We start from the raw sequence: 25,235 nt of genomic DNA, 5'->3' as shown, positions 1-25,235 counted from the left end.
AATATCTCCCCACCCCCTGTGGCTTGCCCTTGCGTTTTCTTAACGGTGTCTTTTGGAGGAGCAGAAGCTTTAAATTTTGATGGAGTCTATTTTTTTTTCTTTCTTTTATTCAATTAGTATTTTGGGGTCTTGCAGTTTTGGCCTACTACAAGTTTGTGAAGATCTTCTATGTTTTTTTCTCTAGAAATTATATTGTTCTACGTCTATGATCCATTTCAAATTAACATTTATGCATGGTACAGGCCAGAGTTAAGGATCATTTTATATTTTCATATGGATATCTAGTTTGTTCAGCAATTGATAGAAATCAATTGAAAGTAGGATCAAATAATCAGACTATTTTGTCGTGATCACTGTTGCTGTATAGTAAGTCTTGAAGTCAGGTAGTATCAGTCCTCCAACTTTATTTTGCTTCTCTGATATTTTGTTGTCTCCTCTGAGTCTTTTAGCTCTCCGTAGAAAATTTAGAGTCAGTTTGTTAATATCCACAAAATAACTAACTGTGATTTTGATTGGATTTGTATTGAACCTGTAGATCAAGTTGGAAAAAACTGACGTCTCGACAATAGTGAGTCTTCCTATCCATGAACATGGAATATCCCTCTATCTAGTTCTCCCTTGTTTTCTTTCATCAGAATTTTGTAGTTTTCCTCATATAGATTTTGTACATATTTTGTTAGACATGTCTGAGCATTTCATTTTGGGGGGTGATAATTTAAGCAGTTATAATATAAACAGTGTTTTGGTTTCTTTTTTTTTTAATGTTTATTTTTGAGACAAAGAGAAAGAGACAGAGCATGAGCAGGGGGAGGGGAAGAGAGAGAGGGAAACACAGAATCCAAAGCAGGCTCCAGGTTCCCAGCTGTCAGCACAGAGCCCGACACGGGACTCAAACTCACAAACCATGAGATCATGCCCTGAACCAAAGTCGGACGCTTAACTGACCCACCCAGGCACCCAACAGTATTTTGTTTTCATTTTTTTTTTATTTTTTAATTTTTTTAATTTTTTTTTTCAACGTTTATTTATTTTTGGGACAGAGAGGGACAGAGCATGAACGGGGGAGGGGCAGAGAGAGAGGGAGATACAGAATCGGAAACAGGCTCCAGGCTCTGAGCCATCAGCCCAGAGCCTGACGCGGGGCTCGAACTCACAGACCGCGAGATCGTGACCTGGCTGAAGTCAGACGCGTAACCGACTGCGCCACCCAGGCGCCCCTGTTTTCATTTTTAAATTCCACTTGTTTATTTTTTCCCCTTGTTTATTGCTGGCATGTAGGAAAGAGATTTTCTTTTAAATATTAATCTTGTATCCTGCAACCTTGCTGTAACTGCTTATTGGTTCCAGGAGGTTTTTGTTGTTGTTGTTGTTTCTTTTGGATTTTCTACAGATGATTGTCATCTGTGAACAAAGTTTTATTTCTTCCTTCCCAATCAGGATGCCTTCTGTTTCCTTTTTTCTTCCCACTTTATTGAATAGCTAGGACTTCCAGTATGATTTTGAAAAGGAATGTTGAGGGGAGACATCCTTGTCTTGCTCCTGATCCAGGTGTGAAGGTTTCACATTTCACACACCACTAGGTATGATGTCAGCTCTAAGTTTCTTGTAGATGTTCTCTATCAGGTTGAGGAAGTTCCTGTCATCCCTAATTTATGGATGGTTTTTATCATAAATGGATGTTTGATTATGACAAATGCTTTTATCATGTAGAAAAATGTGGTCGCATGATTTTTATTCTTTAGACTGTTGTGTGATGGATTATATTATTTGACTTAAAATGTTTAATTAGCCTTCCATACCTGGGATAAATCCCACTTGGTCATGCTGCATAATTATTTTTGTACGTTATTGAATCAGTTTGCTAATATTTTGTTGAGGATTTTGTGTCTTTGTTCGTGCGAGAAATTGGTCTGGACTTTCCTTGTGATGTCTTTATCTGGTTTTGGTATTAGGGCAATTCTGGCCTCATAGGTGAGTTAGGAAGTATCTGTCTGCTTCTACTGCCTGAGAGAGATTACAGATAATTGCTACGATTTATTCGTCAGCGAACTCATCTGAGTTTGGTGCTTTCTGTTTTGGAGGGTTATCAATTATTGCTTTTAATTTCTTTAAAAGATATAGGCATGTCCAGATTTAATTCCAGGATTGTATGTTTCATCAGGTTACCAAATTAGTGTTTTAGTTTTCTTTCATTATCCTTGTAATGTTCATGGATCTGTAGTCGTGTCCTCTTTGTCCTTTCTGATATTAATAATATTTTGTTCTTTCTGTTTTTCTTAGTCTGGCTAACGGCTTATCAATTTTATTGATCTTTTTAAAGTGACACCGTTTGACGGGTCCTGGGAATCAAGGAATGGATTGGCGAGGTCATATGGTTGGCGTATGTTTTACTTTTTAATAAATTATTAAATTGCTTCCCAAAGAAGGTGTATCATTTCATATTCTTACCAGAAATATATGAGCGCTCCATTGCCTTAAAAGTCTTACGATCAGACTTTTACATTTTAGCTAGTCTAGTGAGAGAGAGAGAGAGAGAGAGAGAGAGACATTGTGTGTGTGTGTGTGTGTGTGTGTGTGTGTGTGTGTGTGTATAACATGCAAATATTTTCTCCCAGTCTGTGACTTGTATTATGGGTAGGCAACCTCCAAGTGGGCCCCAATGATCTCTGCCCCCCCGGTGTTAACACCATTGTATAATCCCCTTTCTGGGGCTAGGCTTAACTTAGTTACTTCCTTCTAACGAGTAGTAGGGCAGAAGCAATGGTGTGTTTCTGTCGCTATTCAGTTCGTTCTATAAGGCCTGGCTTCTCATTTCCTCTCTCTGTTTCTCTCTTCCTCTTCATCCCCTTCTCTATGTCTCTCATGATTTTCTCAGGTAAGACAGCCTGCATATTGTAAGGATGCTTAGGCTCTGTAAGATGAGGTCCACTTGACAAGGATGTGAGTTGTCCAGCGAGTAACTGGCATCTGTCAGCAATCATGTGGGTGAGCTTAGAAGCAGATCTTTCAGCTGACTGCATTCTCATGAGGAACTCTGAGAAAGAATCAGCTTTACTTCAGCTAAGCTGTTCCCAGATTACAGACCCTCCGTAACTTTGTGAGATAATACATGTTTTTTGTTGGAAGCTGCTAGATTTGGGGATAATTTGTTATGCATCGAGGGATAATTAGAACAGACTTTGTACCTGGAAGTACATAAAAAACGGTAAACTGTGGAAGTGGCGTTGGCACCAGGCCGTGGGCTTTGAGGATAGTGTTTGTGAAAGTCTAGAATGCCTTCAGGAAGCTCATAGTCTCTGCTTAGGGATTACAGAAAAAAAGGGGACGCTAGTTAGGTGGTGGCAGAAAAGTTTGTCGTTGCTTGCGGTAATAAGGAAAGTAGAAGTTATGCTGAATGGATTGGGAAACCTAGCTAAGGAGATTGTCTCCTTGCTGCTTGTAGTAAAATTCAAGAGGATCAACATTTAATAAAATGAAGTACCCTTAAACAGAAAGGAGCCAGGAAATCATGTTTTAAAAATTTTCAGCCTCTCCAGATGACAAGTGATGTTAAAATTAGGAAATGGCCTCTGAGAAAGGCTCAAATCCAGGGCACTTCCAGGAAAACTAAATACAGAAATCAAACCACGGGTGTGACTGTGAACTCCTTTGTTAAGACCTTATAAGGATCTAAAGTCATATAAAGCCTTTGGAAGAGAGTAAGGACGTGCCTCAAAGATGCTTTTACTCACATAGCACCAGCAGGAAGCTAAGGACCTTGTCCTCACCAGTCTCAGCAGGAGACCAAAGCATGAAGGAATGACGTCAGAGAGCCTCAAGATTTGCAGGAGACCTCCATGTTCTTAAGAGTTCAACATGCAACAGCACCACCAGCCAGCTAAGAGGAGGACGGTGATAAACAAGAATGGAGAGGAGTCTTTGGGCTTCCAGAATCGTCCTGGCAAAAATCAGGGTCAGAGAAATACTTAGCTAAAAGCATTTTATACCATTCATGCAAAAAGAAAGATGGCCCAGAGGGCAGAGCCAAAGGCCCCTGAGCATTATTCCTGGGCCATCAGACATAGTTAAGGAACTTAGAGCATTTCCCAGCTGGATTTCAAAATCGCTATGGTCCAGTGGCCCCTCTCTGTCCCCACTTCTCTGTTTCCTGAACGGGAGCATTTACAGAAGCTGTTCCATGCATGTCCCACCATTGCATGTTGGGAATGTATGGATTCAAATAACCTCTCTCTTTAGGTTCACTAATCCCAGGTTGAGAAAAATTGTACTCAGTGAGCCGTAATTGAGGAACTGCTCCTGAGGAAGTGTGTCCCCACGTGGGCCCAACATAAGTGATGAGACCCTAGACTTTGAAGAGGTATAGTCATGAGATAAGATTTGGGCGAACCTTGGGGTGGAATGGCTGTATCTTCCATGTGGGAGAGAAATTGGCCAAATGAATGCAGAAGAAACGACGGGATGTCAGGCCCCCATCTCTCACTGCCTGTCTGGAGGAAGTCAGCTGCAGTGTCATTGGTCAGTCCTGGGGCCAAGTTGCATGAGGGAGCTTGGGGGAAGGTCTTTTGAGGCCTGTCCATGGACACTTGAGTGATCTTGAGCCTTTAGGTGACTGTAGCCCAGGCGGACACTTTGCTGTCTCAAGGGAGACCTTGAGTGTGGGCAGCCTGCTAAGCTGTGTCTACATTTCTGGCCCACAGAAACTGACATGATAAATGTTTGGTTTTTTAGCCTCTATGTTTTGGGATAATTTATTAACCAACAATAGATAACTAATAGGACTATTTGCCTTTCTATGTAAATTTTAGAATTAGTTCATCAATATCTTTAAAAAACCTATTGGGATTTTGATCAGGTTTGTACTGAATCTACAGATCAAATTCGGGTGAAGGGATATCTTAACAGTATAGGGTATTCCATGAACACAATTTATGTCTCCCTTTATTTAGGCTTTCTTTAATTTTTTAAATCAGTCTTTATAATTTTACACAAATATATCTTGTGCTTATTTTGTTATGTTTATACTGAACCATTTCATTTCTGTGATACTGCTGATACTGTTGTAAAATGTGAAGCTATTGTACTTTTAAAATTTCAAATTCCAACTGTTGATTACTAATCTATACAAATATGATTGATTTTGTATTCTGGCTGTGTATCCTGAGACTTTGCTGAACTTATTTATTGGTCTATGGGATATTTCGTAGATTCTTTGAAATTTTCCATATAACTGACATTACCTACTAACATTAAACAGGCCCCAGTGACCAGTTCACTGGCATAGTTGCAACACACATGAGTGCTTATGACCATCAAAAGGCATGCAAAAGGTTGTTCATGGCAGTTTGAATTGTGATAGCCCCAAAGGGAACAGCTCAAGTGGTCATCAACAGTAGAGAGGATAAGTAGGTTGTGTGTTTATGTGATAGAGTAACGTGCAGCAGTGGGAAAGAGTGAACCTTTGGGACGTGCTACAGCATGAAGGACTTTCACGGCATTGTGCTGAGCCAAACAAGCTAGACAAAAGAGGACACAATGTTTAATTCCATTTTTATGAGGTTCAAAAGCAGAGAAAATTATGTAATTAGAGATCAGAACGGCTGTCATCCTAGGAGCAGAGCATTAACTGGGGAAAGGCAGAAATTAGCCCCTTTGGTTCTGAGAACGTTTCAGTCTTGACCTGGGTGATAGTTTCATGGCAGTTTTCATATGTGAGAATCACTGAGCTGTTGAGGTAGTATTTGTGCATTATGGGTGTGGATAGATGAGGTGGGATGAGATTGTCTCCTGTGGAGACAGTGACCTGTGAGGTGGTGGACCCTGGAGAGAGGGGCAAGAGCAGCTCCCTTGGGGCACCAGCATTTAAATGGAATGAAAGACAGGGCCCAACACAAGTGCCTGGGTAGGAATGATCTGAGGCATTTGGAAAGAACAGAGGTTGCCACATGTCCTAGACATTACAGGAAGAGGAGCTTTCAAAGAAGAAAAGGGTTACACTTGGGCCATCACTGATAAGGACCAGAAAGTGTCCATCAGACTTGGAGACACCATTGCCAGCGATTAGATGCAGTGCTGGGTGCAGAGGCATGATTGCAAAGGGATGGAGGACAGCACAGGCAGAGACAGTGAGTGCAGAGTATGAGTTTAAAAAACGTTCATGGGGAGTGAGTGAGAGATATAAGCAGGCTACAGAGATGTCTGGGCTTTGCACACCTTTGAAGCCTGAAGAGAATGAGTCAGGAAGGAAGAAAGGTCAAAATTAAGTAGAGGGACAATGCTTGTTGGCAGGGAGTCCTGAAGGAGCCCACACCCAGCATAAGGTTGAGTCTTGAGCAGGTTAGGGACGATTCATCCCAGGAAGATAGAGGAAGGAGGTAAAGATGGAAGTGCCTGATGGCCCCACGTTTTTACCAAATTCATGATGACCTACTCTGCTGATGGCGAGGCAGTTTGGGTAACTCATTTCAGTTCGGCCAACCTTCAGCATCCACCAGGTGCCAGGAACAGGGCTACAGAGACAACTGAGATGTGATCTCAGTCCTTGAGGAAAGTGCATGTGCATGCATACACACACACACACACACACACACACACACACACACACACACACACAGAGTTACCATTCATGTAACATGGGAGATGCATTGCTAGGAGTATCCACGGTGGGGAGAAGACATGCAGAAAAGTACGTAGATTTGTCCTGGAGTTGGATGCAGAGACTGTGGGGGTGGGGGGGGGGGTAGGGCAGAGGGAAACAAGGTGAGGTGTAGCCAGCAAGCTAGGAAGGAGGTTCATTCTAGGCACTGTTGCAGACTTGTTACAAGAGGAGCACTGGCTTCCTGGAACAAGGGAGGGACCGTGATTGTCCAGAGAGAGTGCCAACATGGCCAGACTTCTCTGGGTTTGGTCTTATTAGCCTCACCATAAGGATCACCCTTCCTGAGCCTGAGGCTGAGGCACAGTTAGAAGCCCTTTCCAGGGGCTCTGATAAACTGCTTGGTCTGAGGCTGGAACAGTTATTTGCAGAGAAGCCATGCTGGACAGGGAGAGCATGGAAAAGGTTAATGGACTGAGAGCCAGAAATGTCAGGGCCTCTGCCTAGGGTGCATTCATGATTCAACCTGGTGTGCTCTTGATTGTGGGAGAGTTCTAGGTAAGAAAGGCATATTCCTTCTCTTTGCTCTAATTTTTCATGTAGGTTTGGTTATTCTTATAGTTAGTTTCCATGTAGAAATTTTAGAATCACTTGTCCAGTACTATAAAAAAAATCATGTTAGGATTAAGACAGCATTGAGTATATTGGCTATATTGCATAAGAATATTTATGTTAAAACTTCTTATCCATGAACATAGTATAGTTCTCCATTTACTCAGTTCTTTTTTTTTAATATTTATTTTTGAGAGAGAGAGTGTGAGTGGGGTAGGGGAAGAGAGTGAGGGGGCCAGAGGATCCAAAGTGACAGCAGTGAGCCTGATGTGGGGCTTGAACTCATGGAGTGAGATCATGACCTGAGCTGAAGTTGGATGCTCAACCGACTGAGCCACCCAGGCACCCTACTCAGTTCTTTTCTATATTTCAATAGCATTTAAAATTATATTTCTAAAGATATTGCACATCATTTGTTATATTCATATATATTGAAGAGCTTATGATATTTTACTTTTTAAACATGAAACAATACATTATAAAATAGGACAAGAATAGATAAATAGCACGACGAGACAGAATAAGACTCTAGAAACACACCAACTTATGTATATAGGGACACTTGGTTTATGACAAAGGTGACACTACATAGTGGGGGAAAAACGTATATGTGTATGTATATTAAAAAGGTCAGTAGGGGGGTGCCTGGGTGGCTCAGTCGGTTAAGCGGCCGACTTCGGCTCAGGTCATGATCTCGCGGTCCGTGAGTTCGAGCCCCGCGTCGGGCTCTGTGCTGACAGCTCAGAGCCTGGAGCCTGTTTCAGATTCTGTGTCTCCCTCTCTCTGACCCTCCCCCGTTCATGCTCTGTCTCTCTCTGTCTCAAAAATAAATAAACATTAAAAAAAAAGGTCAGTAGGATAACCATATGGAAAAAAACCCCGAAATAACCCCTACATCACAAAAACCACAAAAAAGTTAACTCCATGTGGATTATAGATACTAATATAAAAGACAAAGGAAGAAAACTTCTACTAGATAACATAGAGAAATATCTTTTTGATCTAGTATGGGCAATAGTTCTTTAAACATGCCATAGGATAAAGTAACCATGAAGGAAATGGTTGGTAAATTAACTTTACTGAGTAAATTTAAGAACTTCTAATAATCAAAAAAAATTTTTTTTTAATCAATACAAGTACAAATGTGGAAGCTACAAAGAGGGCGAAGATATTTGCAAATCCTAAAACTGATAAAGGGCTCCTATCCAGAATATAGGAAAAAAATTCTACTATCAATATGAAAAAGAAAAACAATACAGTGTAAGAAATGAGCAAAGCATATATACTTCCCCAAAAAGGACATCCAAATTGCTGCTAATTATATGGTAATCTGGTCAGCCCGTTGGCCACATATCATGGTGGCTTCTTGCCCACCAGAATGGTTAAAATTGGTGAGACAGACAACATGACTTATTCGTGATAATATGCAGCAACAGGAACTCTTGTGCACTATTTCTGGGAACAAAGATTGCTGTAACATTTTTGGAAAACTTGAGTTATCCAAAAAGATGAGCAAGTCCACTAAGAATGCCCCACAGGAATTCACTCACAGCAAAACAAACAAAACAAAACAAAACAAAACAAAAAACAAAACATGTAAAAGAACTTCGTAGCAGCATTTTTCTAAAAAAGCCAATAACTGGAAACAACCCAAGTGTTCATCAGCAGTAAGATGGACAAATAATGGTGTCTCCATATAATTAAATTTACACATTAGTGACAATCAACAAACTCCTACTATATACAGTCACAAGGATTAATCTACAAAGAGAATATTAGCAGGGAAAAAAAGTCACAAAAGAAGGAACGCTGTGTGGTTCTATTCATAGGAAGTTCACGGCAGGCAAAACCAATCTGTGCATCAGAGGCAGGATAGGCGTTAACTAGAAGGGTGTTGTGGAAACTGGGTAGGTTTCTTTTCTTGACCTGGGTGGTGAACTCCCTGAATGGATGTGATTTGAGCATTTTTCCGTAGATAGATAAAAATTATATCTATCTGTTTGTACTTCATGTCTCTCGACCTGTGACTAGGAAGGTAGATGTCCTGGCTAGAGCTCTGGGTCGTCTTTTCTAGTGACAGTGTCTCCCCTGCTTGGTACCATGAAGCAGAGCTCAAGGGATCTTCTTCCCTGAATGAAACCAGTACATTTGCCTCAGACCAGCAACCTGGCTCCTCTGTGAGAGACGCCCTGTAGTCAGACCTGAACCACTCCAGCCAAACCCACCATAGGGAGTGCCTTGGCCTTGCATTAAATGATTGTTTTAAACAGGTATCTCTGGCGATGGTGTTGAGGACAGGCTGATGAGAGGTAAATGGGGGCAGGTGCCCCTTTTAGTTAATGCTCGTGTCTGGCCAACAAGAGACAACAAGGCCCTGCATCTGGAGGACAGGAGAGTGGAGGTGCTGTGATGCAAACATTTTTTTCTTCCCAGTTTGATAAAGATGCACAAACATTTGACTTCTTTCCTGCTGAATCCCATGGATCGCCCAGAGAACCATGATGCCACCCCTGTCTTGATGCCCAGAGATTGCTCTATATTCATGTGATTCAAGTTATGCTCCTTCCTTGAACATTTAGTTTGGGGTGAAGAACATCCTTATTTGTTTATACATTTCAGACTTAGTAAACATGTGGTCCATTAAATGCTTTCAAGCAACATTGATCGAATGCATAAATGAGTGAATTTCTTAACACATCTAATTCCTTCTGGAAGTGGAAGAGGTTTTAAGGGGTCCTCACATTTCAGTGTCTCTCTGAGGTCTCCATCCAACCTGTAGGACACTGTCTCCCACCAGCACATCCTTCATGTGACCATGTGTCTCTGGCCCAGCTTGCGCAGGGCCTCCTTCACATCCTTGTTTCGAAGACTGTAGATGAGAGAATTGAGCATTGGGATGACCAACGTGTAGAAGACAGAGACCACCTTGCCCTGCTCCATGGACTCAATGGCTCCTGGCTGGGCATTCATGACAAAGACAGTCCCAACAAAGAGAGTCACTACAGTCACGTGGGAGCCACAGGTGGAGAAGACCTTGCGTCTCCCAGCTCCTGAGTGCATCCTCAGGATGGTCACTGTGATGTAGCCATAGGAGATGAGGACTACAAATGTCACACCCACAATGATGAGCCCACAGATGCCAAACGAGAAGTTTGTTGATGGCTGTGCTGCCACAGCGAGCTGGAGCAGAGGGGACACATCACAGAAGAAGTGGTTGATGCAGTTGGAGCTGCAGAATGGGAGGCAGAATGGGAGGCTGGTCTGCACAACAGAGTTGAGGCAGCCTCCACAGTAGGTGCCCAGCACCCAGGTGAGTGTAGGCAGAGTGGCACATGGTGATGGGGTAGCACAGGGGGCTGCAGACGGCCATGAAATGGTCACAGGCCATGACGCCCAGGAGGAAGCCTTCAGTGGTGACCAGTAAGGAGATGAAGAATAACTGGGTGGCACGGCAAAGGTGATGACCTTGGGTGGGGAGAAGAAGTTGGCCGGGGCACTGGGGGCAATGACAGATGAGGAAGAAGAGTGCAGGCGGGCATCCAAGGTGATGACCATGATAATAGTGAGGTTCCCCATCACAATTACCGTGTACAGGTTCAGGAAAACAGCAAAGAGCAGAGCCTGGGTCTCCAGGCCACCCTGAAATCCCTCCAGCACAAAATCTTGAAAGTAGACCATGGGGAGGTTCCCATTTCTGTGCAATGGCATGAGCCTCAGGCCTCACCAGGGGAATTACACCTTCTGTACTGGCAGACTAAGTAAGTCAAACTAAACTTCTTGCTGAAGACTGTTGAGAAAAGATAGACAACACGGCGTGCCTGGGTGGCTCAGTCATTTGAGTGTCCGACTCTTGATTTCTGCTCAGGTCATGATCTCATGGTTCATGGGTTTGGGACCCACATCAGGCCATGTGCTGACAGCTCAGAGGCTGGAGCCTGCTTGGGATTCTCTGTCTCCCTCTCTCTCTGCCCTTCCCCTGCTTAAGCGCTCTCTTTCTCAAAAATAAACAAACATTTAAAAAATGATAAACAACAACAAAAACAAAATCTAATTGAAGGTAGAAGAGACTTAATGATTTAGTAAAGAATTACTAAAGAAATTCAAGACAAACACACAGACCCAGGGATTCCATTACTGAAAATGTCTTTTTTCCCTTGAGACACAAGCCAGTTTTAAAGAGGAAGTCTGAGAGACTAGGTGCCAAGCAGTGGGTTTATGCCTTGCGGAACTAATGCGGACAGTGGCTAGTTACTAGGACCACCCAGGATGCACCATTGGAGTGAGTTAAATAGAGAGTAGGCATGCATCTCAACTTCTGACCATTTCAGTCACTGAAATTTTGTTATGGTGAGATCTGAGTGCTGTGCCTCTGACACCTTGCAAAAGCAAATATATCTCAAGAGAAGACATGTTATGCTAGACCTCAAGTGTTATCTATAAAAGTTTTGCATAAATACTGCCAGACACACAATTTAAAAATTGAGGAGTTCCCACGATATGAATTAAAATAACAGAAACAATAGAAAAATCCAGAAAGATTTCAGATTTTGGCACACATAAGCTTTTAAATAATTAAGATTATTATGTTTAAAGGATAAAAGATGAGAATTTTAGCAGAAATATAGAAGTAGTAAAGAGAATCATGTGTCACTTGTTACAAGTACAATGGCTAAAATTAGGAACTGAATGAATGCGTTTTACAGGAGATTAAGAATAGCTAAAGAGAGGGGCGCCTGGGTGGCTCAGTCGGTTGAGTGTCCGACTTCAGCTCAGGTCATGATCTCATAGTTCATGAGTTAGAGCCCCGCATCAGGCTCTGCACTGACAGCTCTGAGCCTGGAGCCTGCTTCAGACTCTGTGTCAGCCTTTCTCTGCCCCTTCCAGGCTAATGCTCTGTCTCTGTTTCTCTTTCTCAAAAATAAATAAACATTTAAAAAAGTTAAAAAAGAAATAGCTAAAGAGAAAATTTGGGAACTAGAATACAGATGAGTAGAAAATACTCAGATTGAAGCATTAAGATATAAAAGGATAGAAAAATTAGAAATGAAGGTTAGAAACCAAAGATATAGAGACATACATAGTATGAGTTCAAACCCCCCCCCCCCCACACACACACACAAGAGGAATGAGATAAATAGGCTGAATCAGAACTTGGAAGAGATAATGGCCAAGTATGTTCTCAAACCAGTGAAAGATATTTTACAGATTCATTAACCCTCCAGACTCAAACCAGGATTTATACGAAGAACACCACACTTAGACACAGCATAATAAAAATATTTAGAACCAGAATAAAAAGAAAAATCTTAAAAGTATCATGAGAAAGAAGAGATAGTTGCTTCAAAGTATCAACTTTAGAGAACTGACAACTGGCTTCTTACCAGATTAAAAATAATGTAAAATAAAAGAAATTATATTTTCCTTTGCTCAAAGAAAATAATTACTAACTAGAATTATACATCAACCCAAAAATATCCTTCAAGACTCAAAGTGAATTTAGCAATAATAGTTTAAGACTTAGGGGCGCCTGGGTGGCTCAGTCGGTTAAGCATCTGACTTCGGCTCAGGTCACGATCTCATGGTTGGTGGGTTCAAGCCCCTTGTCGGGTTCTGTGCTGACAGCTTGGAGCCTGTAGCCTGCTTTGGATTCTGTGTCTCCCTCTCTCTGTTCTTGCTCTCTCTCTCTCTGTCTTTCAACAATAAATAAATGTTTAAAAAATTTTTAAAAAGACTTAAATACTCCACTTTCAATAACAAATAGAACAACAAAACTAAATATCACCAAGGAAATAATAGATTTGAACAACATTATAAAGCAAATAGAGCTAACATGCATATGTAGAACACACTTTATCCAACAACAGCAGAAAACATTCTTTGTCAGTGCACATGGAACATTATCAGGATAGTTATCCATATTACCCATGTATTAGTACACAAAGAAAGTCTCAATAAATTTTAAAAGGCTGAAATTATACTAAGTATGTTATCTAAACAAAATGGAATTAAATCACAAATCAAGCAATTGAGAAAATTTACAAATAAGTGGAAATTAAACAACACATTTATTAATCACCATGGGATAAAATAAGGAATCACAAGGGAAATTATAAAGTATTTTGATATTAATGAAAATGGAAACACAACATACCAAAACTTACAGAATTTAATGAAAGAAGGACTCAGAAATTTATAGCTATAAACACCAACATTAAAAAAAAGACCTCAAGGGGCGCCTGGGTGGCTCAGTCAGTTAAGCGTCCGACTTCAGCTCAGGTCATGATCTCATGGTCTGTGGGTTTGAGCCCCGTGTTGGGCTCTGTGCTGACAGCTCAGAGCCTGGAGCCTGCTTCAGATTCTGTGTCTCCCTCTCTCTCTGACCCTCCCCCGCTCATGCTCTGTCTCTCTCTGTCTCAAAAATAAATAAACATTAAAAAAAAAAAGACCTCAAATCGGGGTATATGGATGGCTCAACCAATTGAACATCTAACTCTTGATTTCAGCTTAGGTCATGATCTCATGGTTCATGAGATCAAGCTCCCCATAGGGCTCTGTGCTAACAGTGCAGAGCCTGCTTGGGATTCTCTCTCTCCCTCTCTCTCTGCCTCCTCCCCTGCTCATGCACTCTCTGTCTCTCAAAGTAAATAAACTTTAAAAAAAGGACCTCAAATCAATAACATAAGTTTCCATATTAGACAAGTAGAAAAAGAAGACCAAATTAGCTGAAAGCATATAGAATGAATGAACTAATAAAGATTAGAGAAGAGATAAATGAATTGAGAAGAGTAAAATAATACAGAAAATCAATGACACTAAAAGTTAGTCCTTTGAAAAGTTTAACAAACTTGACAAACCTTTAGCTAGATTGACAAAAAAAAAAAAAAAAGGAGAAGACTTAAGTTTCTAAAATCAGGAATGAAAACAGGGGTATTGCCTCTGACTTCACAGAAATAAAAAGTACTATAAAAGTATATTAGAACAATCATATGCCAATGCATTTAGATAACTTAGATGAACAAATTCCTGGAAACACACAAACTAATAAAACCGAATTAAAGAGAAACAGAAAATCTGAACAGATGTATAACAAACAGATGAAGTCAATGGTGAAAAAACTTTTCCAACAAAGAAAAGCTCAGGACCAGATATTTTCACTGGTGAGTTCTACCAAATACTTAAAGAATTAACACCAGTACTTCTCAAACTCTAAAAAATAGAAAAGGGGAAAACACTTCCCAATTCATTCTATAAGGCCTGTTGTTCTAAAACTAAATGGAGACAAAGATGTTACCAAAAAAATGAAGCTATAAGCCAATATCTCTTATGAATATAGATACAAAAATCCTTAACCAAATACTTACTAGCAAGCGAAATCCAGCAGAACATTAAAGGGATTGTACAGCAAAACCAAATCAACCCTGGAATGTAAGAATGGATCAACAAACAAAAACCAATTAATATAATAAACCATACAAATGGAATGAAAGAAAAAAAACCCACACGATCATCTCAATAGATGCAGGAAAATGACAAAACACTACTGAAAGAAATGGAAGAAGACCTACATAAATGTAAAGATATTCCATGTTCATGGACAAGAAGACTTAATAACTTCAAGATGCAGTAACCCCCAATTTTATGTACAGATTCAGTGCCACTTTATCCAAATTCAAATTGCCTTAGGGTTTTTTGGGGGCAGAAATTGACCCTAAATAGCCAAAACAATATTTAAAAAGAACAAAGTATCCATTCATCAGTTGATGGACATTTAGGCTCTTTCCATAATCTGGCTATTGTTGAGAGTGCTGCTATGAACATTGGGGTACAAGTGCCCCTGTGCATCAGCACTCCTGTATCCCTTGGGTAAATTCCTAGCAGTGGTAGTGCTGGGTCATAGGGTAGATCTAATTTTAATTTTTTGAGGAACCTCCAGACTGTTTTCCAGAGTGGCTGCACCAGTTTGCATTCCCACCAACAGTGCAAGAGGGTTCCCGTTTCTCCACATCCTCTCCAGCATTTATAGTCTCCAGGTTTGTTCATTTTAGCCACTCTGACTGGTTTATAGACACAATGGAATACTACTTGGCAATGAGAAAGAATGAAATCTGGCCTTTCGTAGCAACGTGGATGGAACTGGAGAGTGTTATGCTAAGTGAAATAAGTCATACAGAGAAAGACAGGTACCATATGTACCTCTAATATGGATCTCTAATATGTACTCTAATGTGGATCCTGAGAAACTCAACAGAAGGCCAGGGGGGAGAAGGGGGAAAAAGTTACAGAGAGGGAAGGAGGCAAACCATAAGAGACTCTTAAAAACTGAGAATAAACTGAGGGTTGATGGGGTGTGGGAGGGGAGGGCAGAGAAGGGTGGGTGGTGGGCATTGAGGAGGGCACCTGTTGGGAGGAGCACTGGGTGTTGTATGGAAACCAATTTGACAATAAATTTTATATTAAAAAAAAAGAACAAAGTAGGTGGACTAATACGCCCTGATTTCAAAACTGACTACAAAGCAGAAGAGTGTTGTGCTTACTTAAGGATAGACATAGACCAATGGAATTGAATTGAGAATCCAGAAATAAACTCATGTATCTGCAGTTTTCAACAAGGGGACCAAAAACACCATTTAACAGAGAAAAAATAGTCTTTTTAACAAGTGGTGATCAGGAAAGTAAAAATCCACATGCAAAATAATGAATTAAGAGCTTCACCTCACACCATATACTAAAATGAACTCAAAATGGACAAAGACATAAATGCAAGTGCTAAAACTATAAAACTATTAGAACAGAGACATCTGTGTAACTTATTGTGACTTGGGGTTAGTCAACAGTTTCTTAAATATGGCATCAAAAGCACAAGCAACAGCAACAAAATAGACAAACTGAACCTCATCAAAATTTAAATATTTTGTGCACTAAAGGACACCATCAAGAAGCTGAAAATATGATGGGAGGAAATATCAACAAAGTACATATCTAATAAGGATCTAGTATCCAGGAAATGCACAGAACTCTTCCAAGTCAGCAACAAAAAGACAGTCAAATTTTCAAATGGCCAAAGGACTTGCATAGACGTTTCTCCAAAGAAAATATACAAATGGCCAGTAAGTACAGGAGAAGGTGTTCAGTGTCATGAATCGTTAGGGAAATGCAGATTGAAACCACAGTGAGATACCACTTTGCTCATTAGAATGGCTATAATTAAAAAAAAAATAGAGAATAACAAGGGTTGGTGAGAATTTGGGAAGATTAGAACCCTCATACACTGCCAGTACAAATGTTAAGAGTGGTGCAGCCTTTGCCGTTCCTCAGAAAGTCAGGCATAGAGCTACCATATGACCCACCATAACTCACATGTAGGTATGTGCCCAAGAGAATTGAAAATATGTGTTGACATGAAAGCTGGTACACAAATGTTCATAACAGCAATGTTCATAATGGCTGAAAAGCGAATGCAGGCCAGATGTCCATCAAATGATGAATAAAGTGTGAAATACTTGTATAGTGGAACGATATTTAGCCATAAAAGAAATAAAGTTCTAATACAAGGTACAACATGGATGAGCCTTGAAAGCATCATGCTGAGTAAATGAAGCCTGGCACAAAAGGCTGCAGGTTCTAGAATTCCATTTCTAAAAAATGTGCAGAATAGGCAAATGCACAGAGACATACGTACATTTGTACGGGCCAGGGGCTGGGGGAGAGGGAATGGGGAGCAACTGATGACAGATTCGGGGTTTCTTTGTATGATGAAACTATTCTGGAACCAGAAAGTGGTTATGATTGAACAACACTGTGGATACAATAAAAAAACCACCACACTGGTTTGTATGCTTTAAACTGGTAAAATTGTGACTCTTATGTCGCGTGAGAATTGTTCCTCAATTTAAAATATTAAGAATAAAAAAATAACAAAGGAGAAATAAGAAAAGAACATTCACCAGCATTTCAAACTGAGAGAATGTAATTGAAACACATCAGATATGTTAAAAACCCATTAGATGATGATCCCGAAAGAATATCTTCATTGGCTACCTTTGGAGGGTGATGCTGAGAGATTCCAAACTGCTCCTCACAGTGACAAAATAATTTTTTTTTTGTTTAGAGAGACTTTCCTTTTATAGAAGTACTGCAACTAATAAATAAAGAATGAATTACAGAATTTGCATATCATCATCTTATAAACCCCTAACAAAATAACAAATCTAGGTAGTTATTACTAATGGCCACTACCAGGATGCGATCAGCAAAATCCATCTGAGCATCTCTGCAGGATAACTACCTGTTTTCTTCAGTAAATAAATTGAAGTAATAATTTAAAATAAAAATAGAGGGGGGCGCCTGGGTAGCTCAGTCAGTAAAGCATCTGAATCTTGATTTCGGCTCAAGTCATGATCTCGAGGTTCATGGAATCAAGCCCCAAGTAGGGCTCTGCACTGACAGCATGGAATCTGCTTGGGGTTCTCACTCTCTGCCTCTCCCCTGCACCGTCTCTCTCAAAATAAATAAATAAAAATTTAAAAATAAATAAAATAAAAATAGAGGGACTGGCAACCAGGGAATTAGAGACTTAAGAGGTATCAGCAAAACACAGTGGGCCTTCTGAACACTGTTTCAAAACAAACTGTAAAAGCAAAATTAGCAATCAGGAAAATCAAAATACTACATGGAAATTTTTATAATATTAAGAAGTAATTATTAATTGTTTTATGAATAATGGTAACATTGAGGTTACCTTTCTTTAAAGTCCACATTGTTTATAGGGATTAAATATGATTGACTCTAAGTTGATAATTTTGAAGTTGGTTGGTGAGAATAGGTAGGTCATTACTACTCTAGTTTTATGTGTGTGTGTTTGAGAACATCTATAACAAAAAGTAAGAGGCATATGTCTAAAATAAATTAAATAAAACTAAACAGAGAGAATCTGTTATCAGTAGACACACACTAGAGGGAATGCCCAAGAGTGACCTTCAGGAGGAGGAAACTGACCACTGGTTGGAAGGTCAGTCATGACAGAAAGAATGAAGGTTAAGAAAAGGGCCCCAAAAAGGATATATCTAAATAAATACCGATTTTATAAGATGTATGAGAGGTTAAAAATGCAGGGAGAGTAAAATACACCACAACAAAGATATGTAATTCAGGAGCGAATAAGTAAAGAGTTTCCGCGTTTTTCAGGAAGTTAGCAAATATGCTAATATTGGTTGTGTTAAGCCAAAAATGCAAGTTGTATAAAGAACTTATCAAACTCAACACTCAAAAAACACATAATCCAGTTGAGAAATGGGCAGAGGACATGAATAGACATTTTTCTGAAGAAGACATCCAGATGGCCAACAGACACATGAAAAGATGCTCAGCGTCACTCATCATCAGGGAAATAGAAATCAAAACCACAATGAGATGCCACCTCACACCTGTCAGAGTGTCTAAAATTAACAACACAGGAAACAACTGATGTTGGCGAGGATGTAGACAAAGGAGAACCCTCTTACACTGTTGGTGGGAATGCAAACTGGTGCAGCCACTCTGGAGAACAGTATGGAAGTTCCTCAAAAAGTTAAAAATAAGGGCACCTGAGTGGCTCAGTCAGTTAAGTGTCCAACTTTGGCTCAGGTCATGTTCTCACAGTTTGTGAGTTCAGTCCCTGCATTGGGCTCTCTTCTGTCAGCATAGAGCCTACTTCCAATCCCTGTCTCCTTCTCTCTCTGCCCCTCCCCCACTCACTCTCCTTCTCAAAAATAGACATTAAAAATATATATATTTTTTAAGTTAAAAATAGAACTACCCTACGATGCAGCAATTGACTACTAGGTATTTACCCAGAGGATACAAAAATACAGATTATAAGGGGTACATGCACCCCAATGTTTTAGCAACTGTTTAGCAACTGTTTTAGCATCAACAATAGCCAAATTATAGAAAGAACTCAAATGTCCATCGGCTGATGAATGGATAAAAAGATGGCATATATATATATATATACATATATATATATGTACACACATATATACACACATATATATGTATATATATATATTACCCAGCCATCAAAAAGAATGAAATCTTGCCATTTGCAACAACATGGATGGAGCTAGAGAGTATGATGCTAAGCGAAATAAGTCAGTCAGAGAAAGACAAATACCATAGGATTCACTCATATGTGGAATTTAAGAAACAAAACAGATGAACATAAGGGGAGGGGAAAGAAAGAGAGAGAGGGAAACAAACCATAAGAGACTCCTAACTCTAGACAACAAACTGAGAGTTGATGGAGGGAGGTGGATGGGTGATGGCCTAGATGGCTGATGGGTTCTAAGGAGGGCACGTTATGATGAGCACTGGGTGTTATATGTAAGTGGTGAGTCGCTAAATTCTACTCCTGAAATCAATATTACACTATATATTAACTAACTAGAATTTAAATAAAATTTTGAAAAAAAAGACTTAGTATAAATATTAAAAACAAAACAAAAAATGCAAGTTGTAGTTTGCTTGCAACCACTAAAAAAAAAAAAAGAGTAAACAAATAAAAAACTTCCAAGCTAATAAGAAAAGGTAGAATAATACTTTTTTCAACGAATGTGAGGAAATGAAAGAAAAGTGAGAAAAACAGACAAGAGAGTAAAAGCACTAAAGGTCATGCATGGTATGCATAAAACCTAAATATGTCAGTATTACGTAAAGAACTAAGGTGTATTGTATAATGTAAATGGAATAAAGTTTCCAATTAAGAGGTATGTACTATTAGGCTGAAGAAACAAAACTTAACAATATGTTGATAAGAGACATAAAAAGCAAACATAAAAAAGTGTTTAAAGTAAGTGATAGAGGGGTGCCTGGGTGGCTCAGTCGGTTGAATGTCCGACTTTGGCTCAGGTCATGATCTCACGGTTTGTGGGTTCGAACCCCGCGTCGGGCTCTGCACTGACAGCTCGGAGCCTGGAGCCTGCTTTGGATTCTGTGTCTCCCTCTCTCTCTGCCTCTCCCTGCTCATGCTCTTTCTCTCTCTGTCTCAAAAATAAATAAATGTATAAAAATTTTTTTTAAATAACTGATGGAAAGATACACAGCAAACTAACATTTCAGCAAAAGAACATCGAAAACTAGAGTTGCTATACTAATCCTAAAGTAGACTTCAAGACAGGAAGCAGTAATTGAGAAGAGGACACTTTCTAGTGATGACAAAACATTTGGTTCACTAAGAAGACGACCAACAATGTTTAACGTGCAACCATCTAACAGAAGAGCCTCAATATATACAAAGCAAAAATGGGCACGTCTTCCATATCCAGTCATCAAAGGATGTACCCTGCACACTATTTTCAGGTTTACAAAGAGCAGATTCACACATGGACTACATTCTGGACACCGAGCAGCTTTCAACAAATTCCAAAGGACTGAAGGTATACAAAATATATCTGTGTGCAATTTAAAGTAAACCTAACATAAATCACGAATAGAGCATTTTAAAACCTTCATGTGTTTTTTTTTTAACTTAAAACATAAATTCTAAATAAGCCACAGGTCTAAACAATAATTTTGAAATTTGAAAATTGCATAAGATAAGTAACAAAAATAGTAGCTGGGATGCATCCAAGTCAGTGTTTAAAGGGAAATTTATAGGCTTAAATACATATGTTAGAAAAGAAGAAAAGCAGGAAATCAAGAGCTCAGTATTCATCTGAAAATGTTATAATAGAAAGATTATTGGGTGAAGTCCCAAGAAAATAGCAGGGAAGAAAGTAAAGAACAAAATGTATTAAGTAGAAAGCCAGCAAACAGGAGAGAGACATTATACCGAAGGTAATTATTTGAAAAGACGGACAGCATCACAAGACTCTGGAAGGATGAGGAGAGAAGGCAGAAATACTGACGCTGGGAATGAAAGGAAGGTCTCACCACGATCCTACAAACACAGAGTGGATCCTGAGAGGATGTCATGAATAATTTTGTGCGAATACACTTGAAATGTTGACGAAATTGGAAAACTACTAGAAGAATATCACCCACCAAAACTGACCACCAAAGTAGAAGATCTGAAAGCTCATAGTTATCCATAAATGTAATCTTGCCATGAAAAAGATTCCAGGATCAGGTGGCTTTACTTGTGAAAGGAAAGACACTTCTACCAAATTTGACCATATTTACCAAAATCCTTAATATTACACAAAATCGTCAAAAGAATAGAATACGGACAACGTTCCATGTTATTTTATGATGCATGGGTAATCTTAATGCCAAAATCTGACGACAGTGTAAGAAAATTTTAAAAATCTCTCTTCTCAATCATAAGTATATAAGCAGAATTACCAAATGAAATCTAATATGTGTATATATAATATATAAAAATTATAGTATGTCCACAACCAAGTTGTTTGTATTCCAAGAATGCAAGATTAATATTCAGAAATTGATGTACGTCACCACCATAACAGAATAGAGGAAAATCATATCCTCTCAATAGATGCAGAGAAAGCAATGGAAGAAAATCAATATCCGATTAGAGAGGCCCTGATAAAGCGTAGCTATGAGAGGCTAACCGCACACGTCTTCCGTGTTGAAACACTGAAAGCTTTCCGTTGTCTCTCTCCACAGTTCCCTTCAACACTGTACTGGACATTCCAGTCAATGCAGAAACTAAGACCGTGAAGAGTGATTATAAGGCTCAGAAAGAAAGAATAAAAAACTGCCTATGATGACACATGGTATGATTGTGTACATAGAAGATCCACATGAAGCTACAGGTAAGTTATTAAAATTAATGTGTGAATTTGGAAGGCTTGCTAAGTAACAACATCAGTATGTAAGATGAACATCATTTTCATGGACCTGCAGCAAACAGCTAGAAGATGAAACTTCAAAAGTGATATCGTTTCAATAACCCACAACCATCCATTCCCAAATACGTGTAAAACCTTTTTGCGTGAAACTGATGAGAGAAACTAAAGGAAATTTAAGTAACATGGAAGGATGTGCCAGGTTCCCAACACAAATGCCAATCCCCCCACACTGAAGCGACTCCAGGAGATCCCAGTGATTTTTACTTGTGGACTCTAAAAAGCTGATCCTCAAATGTATATTGAAAATGTGCAGGACCAAGTACATCCAAGACATTCTTGAGAAGAGAAGCAGCGTGGCGGGATGTGCGCCACCAGATAGCGACTCGTAAGTAGCGGCCATGACACAATGTTGGTGGCAGAGGAGAGACCGTCTGCCGATGGAACAGAACAGAGCCTGGAAATCAGTGCTTACCTAGACGCCCAGTTTACCAAACAGGTGGGTAGTGCTATGGAAGAGCCAGAAAATCTGGGACAGCCGGAAGTCGTATGTTAAAAGTGGGATTTGGCTCTGACCTCATACCACACACGAGAAAACAATTACAGGTTGACTGCAGATCTATATTTGAAGGCAAAGCCGGGAAGACTCCGGAAGCCAGTACAGGAGACCCTCAGGGCCTCAGTGCGGGAGAGGGCTTCCGCCAAATTTCCTAAGCAAAGAGCAAAATTACCAGGCATAAAGGAAATTCCTTGTGAATGGAACTGCATGAAAATCGAGACAGTCTTCAGAGAGCGTGAAGGGAACCCACAGCTTGGGAAGACGTACTTGTCGTATATGAACGGACAAATGACTTGTCTGCACAACACATGAATCATCCTAGACAAACAAAAAGACAACCCAGTAGAAATACAGGCAAGAGACTTGGAGAAGGACGCACAGAGAAGAGGAGCCAAATGTGCCGCAAACATTTGAAAATGTGCACGACGCTGCTAAGCCCAGGAGAAAGTAAGTTCACACGTTAATGAGGGACTACTGTGCACCCACTCAAATGTCTAAATTAAGCAGACGGGCCATAACCAGTGGTGTCAAGGTCCAGAGCAAACCAGAAGGGATTGCAAATGAAGACAAGAAGTTTGGATTTTCTACTGACGTTGAAGCTACCTGGCCTGACCTATGATTTCACATTCCCCGTCGAAGGTATTTACCCAACAGAAATGCACACACACGTGCACAGAGACCAGTATAAGACTTCTCTGCAGCACTGATCACGACAGCTATGAATGGGAAGCGACAGGAGTGAATTGCGGTGTCTCTGTCTGGTGACGTGCCATCCAACAGGAAACACGACCACACCTGAAGCAGCACAGCATGATGATGCTGGCCCGGGGACCACACTTTGAGAACAGCTGATAATCACGTGTCTGACTCACACTTCTCTCTCTCTCTCTCTCTCTCTCAACCCATATTTCCAAATGGTCACAACCTAGGTCATCCTGTTCAAAACTGCTTGTTCACACGCTCACGTCCAGGCTAAGGATGTCACCACCACCAGCCACCCCAGACCCCGCCCACACCCTCCCCTGCAACCTCCGTGCTGTGCTGTGCCCTGCCAATCCCCATCCACCGTTTCTGCCTCCGCCCCTCCTGTCGACTCCAGGCCCTTCTCTCACCTGACCGGCTGCCGTGGTTTGACCATGAGCTCCAGCCTGTCCATTCCCTGCTTTGTTCCCCACACGGGGCTCCCTGTGTGGACTCTTCCAGTCCTCCATTCAGATTCTGTTGCTCCCTCATGCAAATGAGGTGACAGCTTCCCCGTCACCTGAAGGGCCCCCGTCACCTGGAAGGGACCCCCAGAAAGGTCTTGCTCCCAGGCTGCCGGGAGACCTCGGCTCCAACCCAGAGATCATGCCCGGCTGATTCTCCGGTTCTCTCCTTCTGCCCAGAACGTCCACCCTGTGGGTGTGACCGGCTTGCACATCTCCCCCTGAGTTCTCCATCACCTCTCTGATGTGACTGTTTCCTCCTCTGTGCCATCAGCAACCTGGTCACGCCCCTCTCACTGCCCTTGTCACATCACATTGCCGGTGTCTGCTTCCACGTCTGCATTCCCGCAGAGCCCTGAGATCCCCAGGGCCCGACTTGGTCTAATTCATTTCCGTCCCCCACACAGTGCGCATGTCCCTTAGAAGCATGTGCTCGGTAGTCTGGTGGTACCGATCTGAGCCTGAGAAACGCATTTAAGGCGATGAAGGAGCCTGATGCTGCGATCCTCTCATTATAATAAAAACCTGTCCCTAAAGGGGGTTGAAATGACCCTGAAGCCTGGGACAGGGCTGGCCAGAGCAGGAGTGTGGTCAACACTTCAGTGCTGAGAGCGGGCCCTGAGTGCCTACTGTATACCACAGCCCTCATGCCTCCCTTACGCACACAGTGTCCTCTCACCCCCGGCAGCCGTGAGGGGTGGCTGTGTTGACTTTACCTTTTCCGGCTGAGGGTCATGACTCATTCAAGATCACATGGCTGGTGGTACCTTCTCTCCCGGGGTCTCCCGAGCTCCTGACCCATGTCTGTATGGATGATAATGCGGTGGGCACTGAGGACTCTCACCCTTCCTCGCTCAGCTCCGGCTTCCTGTGCAATGAAGAGGGAGTGGGGACGGGGCAGGGGAGGGCACCTGGGGTCCCAGTGAGAGTCTGGCCGGGTGCCCCATGTTCGGGCTACAGGAAACTCCTGCGTCTTGCTACAGGAAGCGGGGGAGGGAATGGTCTCCGCTCATCTCAGCTTCCTCATCTTGTTGCGTCAACCAGGTAGCATATTAAGGCACCTGCACCTCGACGTCCCTCTGATTGGGAAGATCTCTCCACCTGCACGGCTGGGACTTGGAGCCTTGAATGGCCAATTAGGTGTGTGTTTGTCTTCTGGCCTCTGCAGTGCGCTGGGACCCCCGGTTCTCCCGGGTCCCCTCTCACCACCCTTTGTCTGACCCCCCTCACCCGCAGAGCCAGGAACCAAAGCCCACAAGTCCCTTGGGACCCCAGAGGGGTGAGCGGAAGAGCAGCACAGACCCTGTGGCCCTCAGTGGCCTGTCCTCCCAGGGGCCACAGGTGTGAACTCCTGGGCCCTAAGCTGTTCCGTCAGCCCTGCCCCCCCCCCACCACCGCAGGTGCACTGTTCCGCTGTGAGCTGAACCCATCTATCAGGAAAACAGTTCTCTTCCGGGTCGGTCTGTGCCTACTGTTGGTCC

General features: G+C 41.4%; 1 pseudogene; it reads right to left on the bottom strand.

Annotated features, from left to right (window-relative positions):
* Window positions 1–10,009: 10,009 nt before the first annotated feature.
* On the bottom strand, window positions 10,010–10,912 carry LOC125158929 (olfactory receptor 12-like; annotated as a pseudogene).
* Between the last annotated feature and the right edge of the window lie 14,323 nt (window positions 10,913–25,235).

This window comes from Prionailurus viverrinus, unplaced genomic scaffold (assembly GCF_022837055.1).
Source record: "Prionailurus viverrinus isolate Anna unplaced genomic scaffold, UM_Priviv_1.0 scaffold_39, whole genome shotgun sequence".
Taxonomy (NCBI): domain Eukaryota; kingdom Metazoa; phylum Chordata; class Mammalia; order Carnivora; family Felidae; genus Prionailurus; species Prionailurus viverrinus.
The sequence above is the reverse complement of the archived record's forward strand: the minus strand, read 5'-3'. Positions and strand labels throughout refer to the sequence as shown.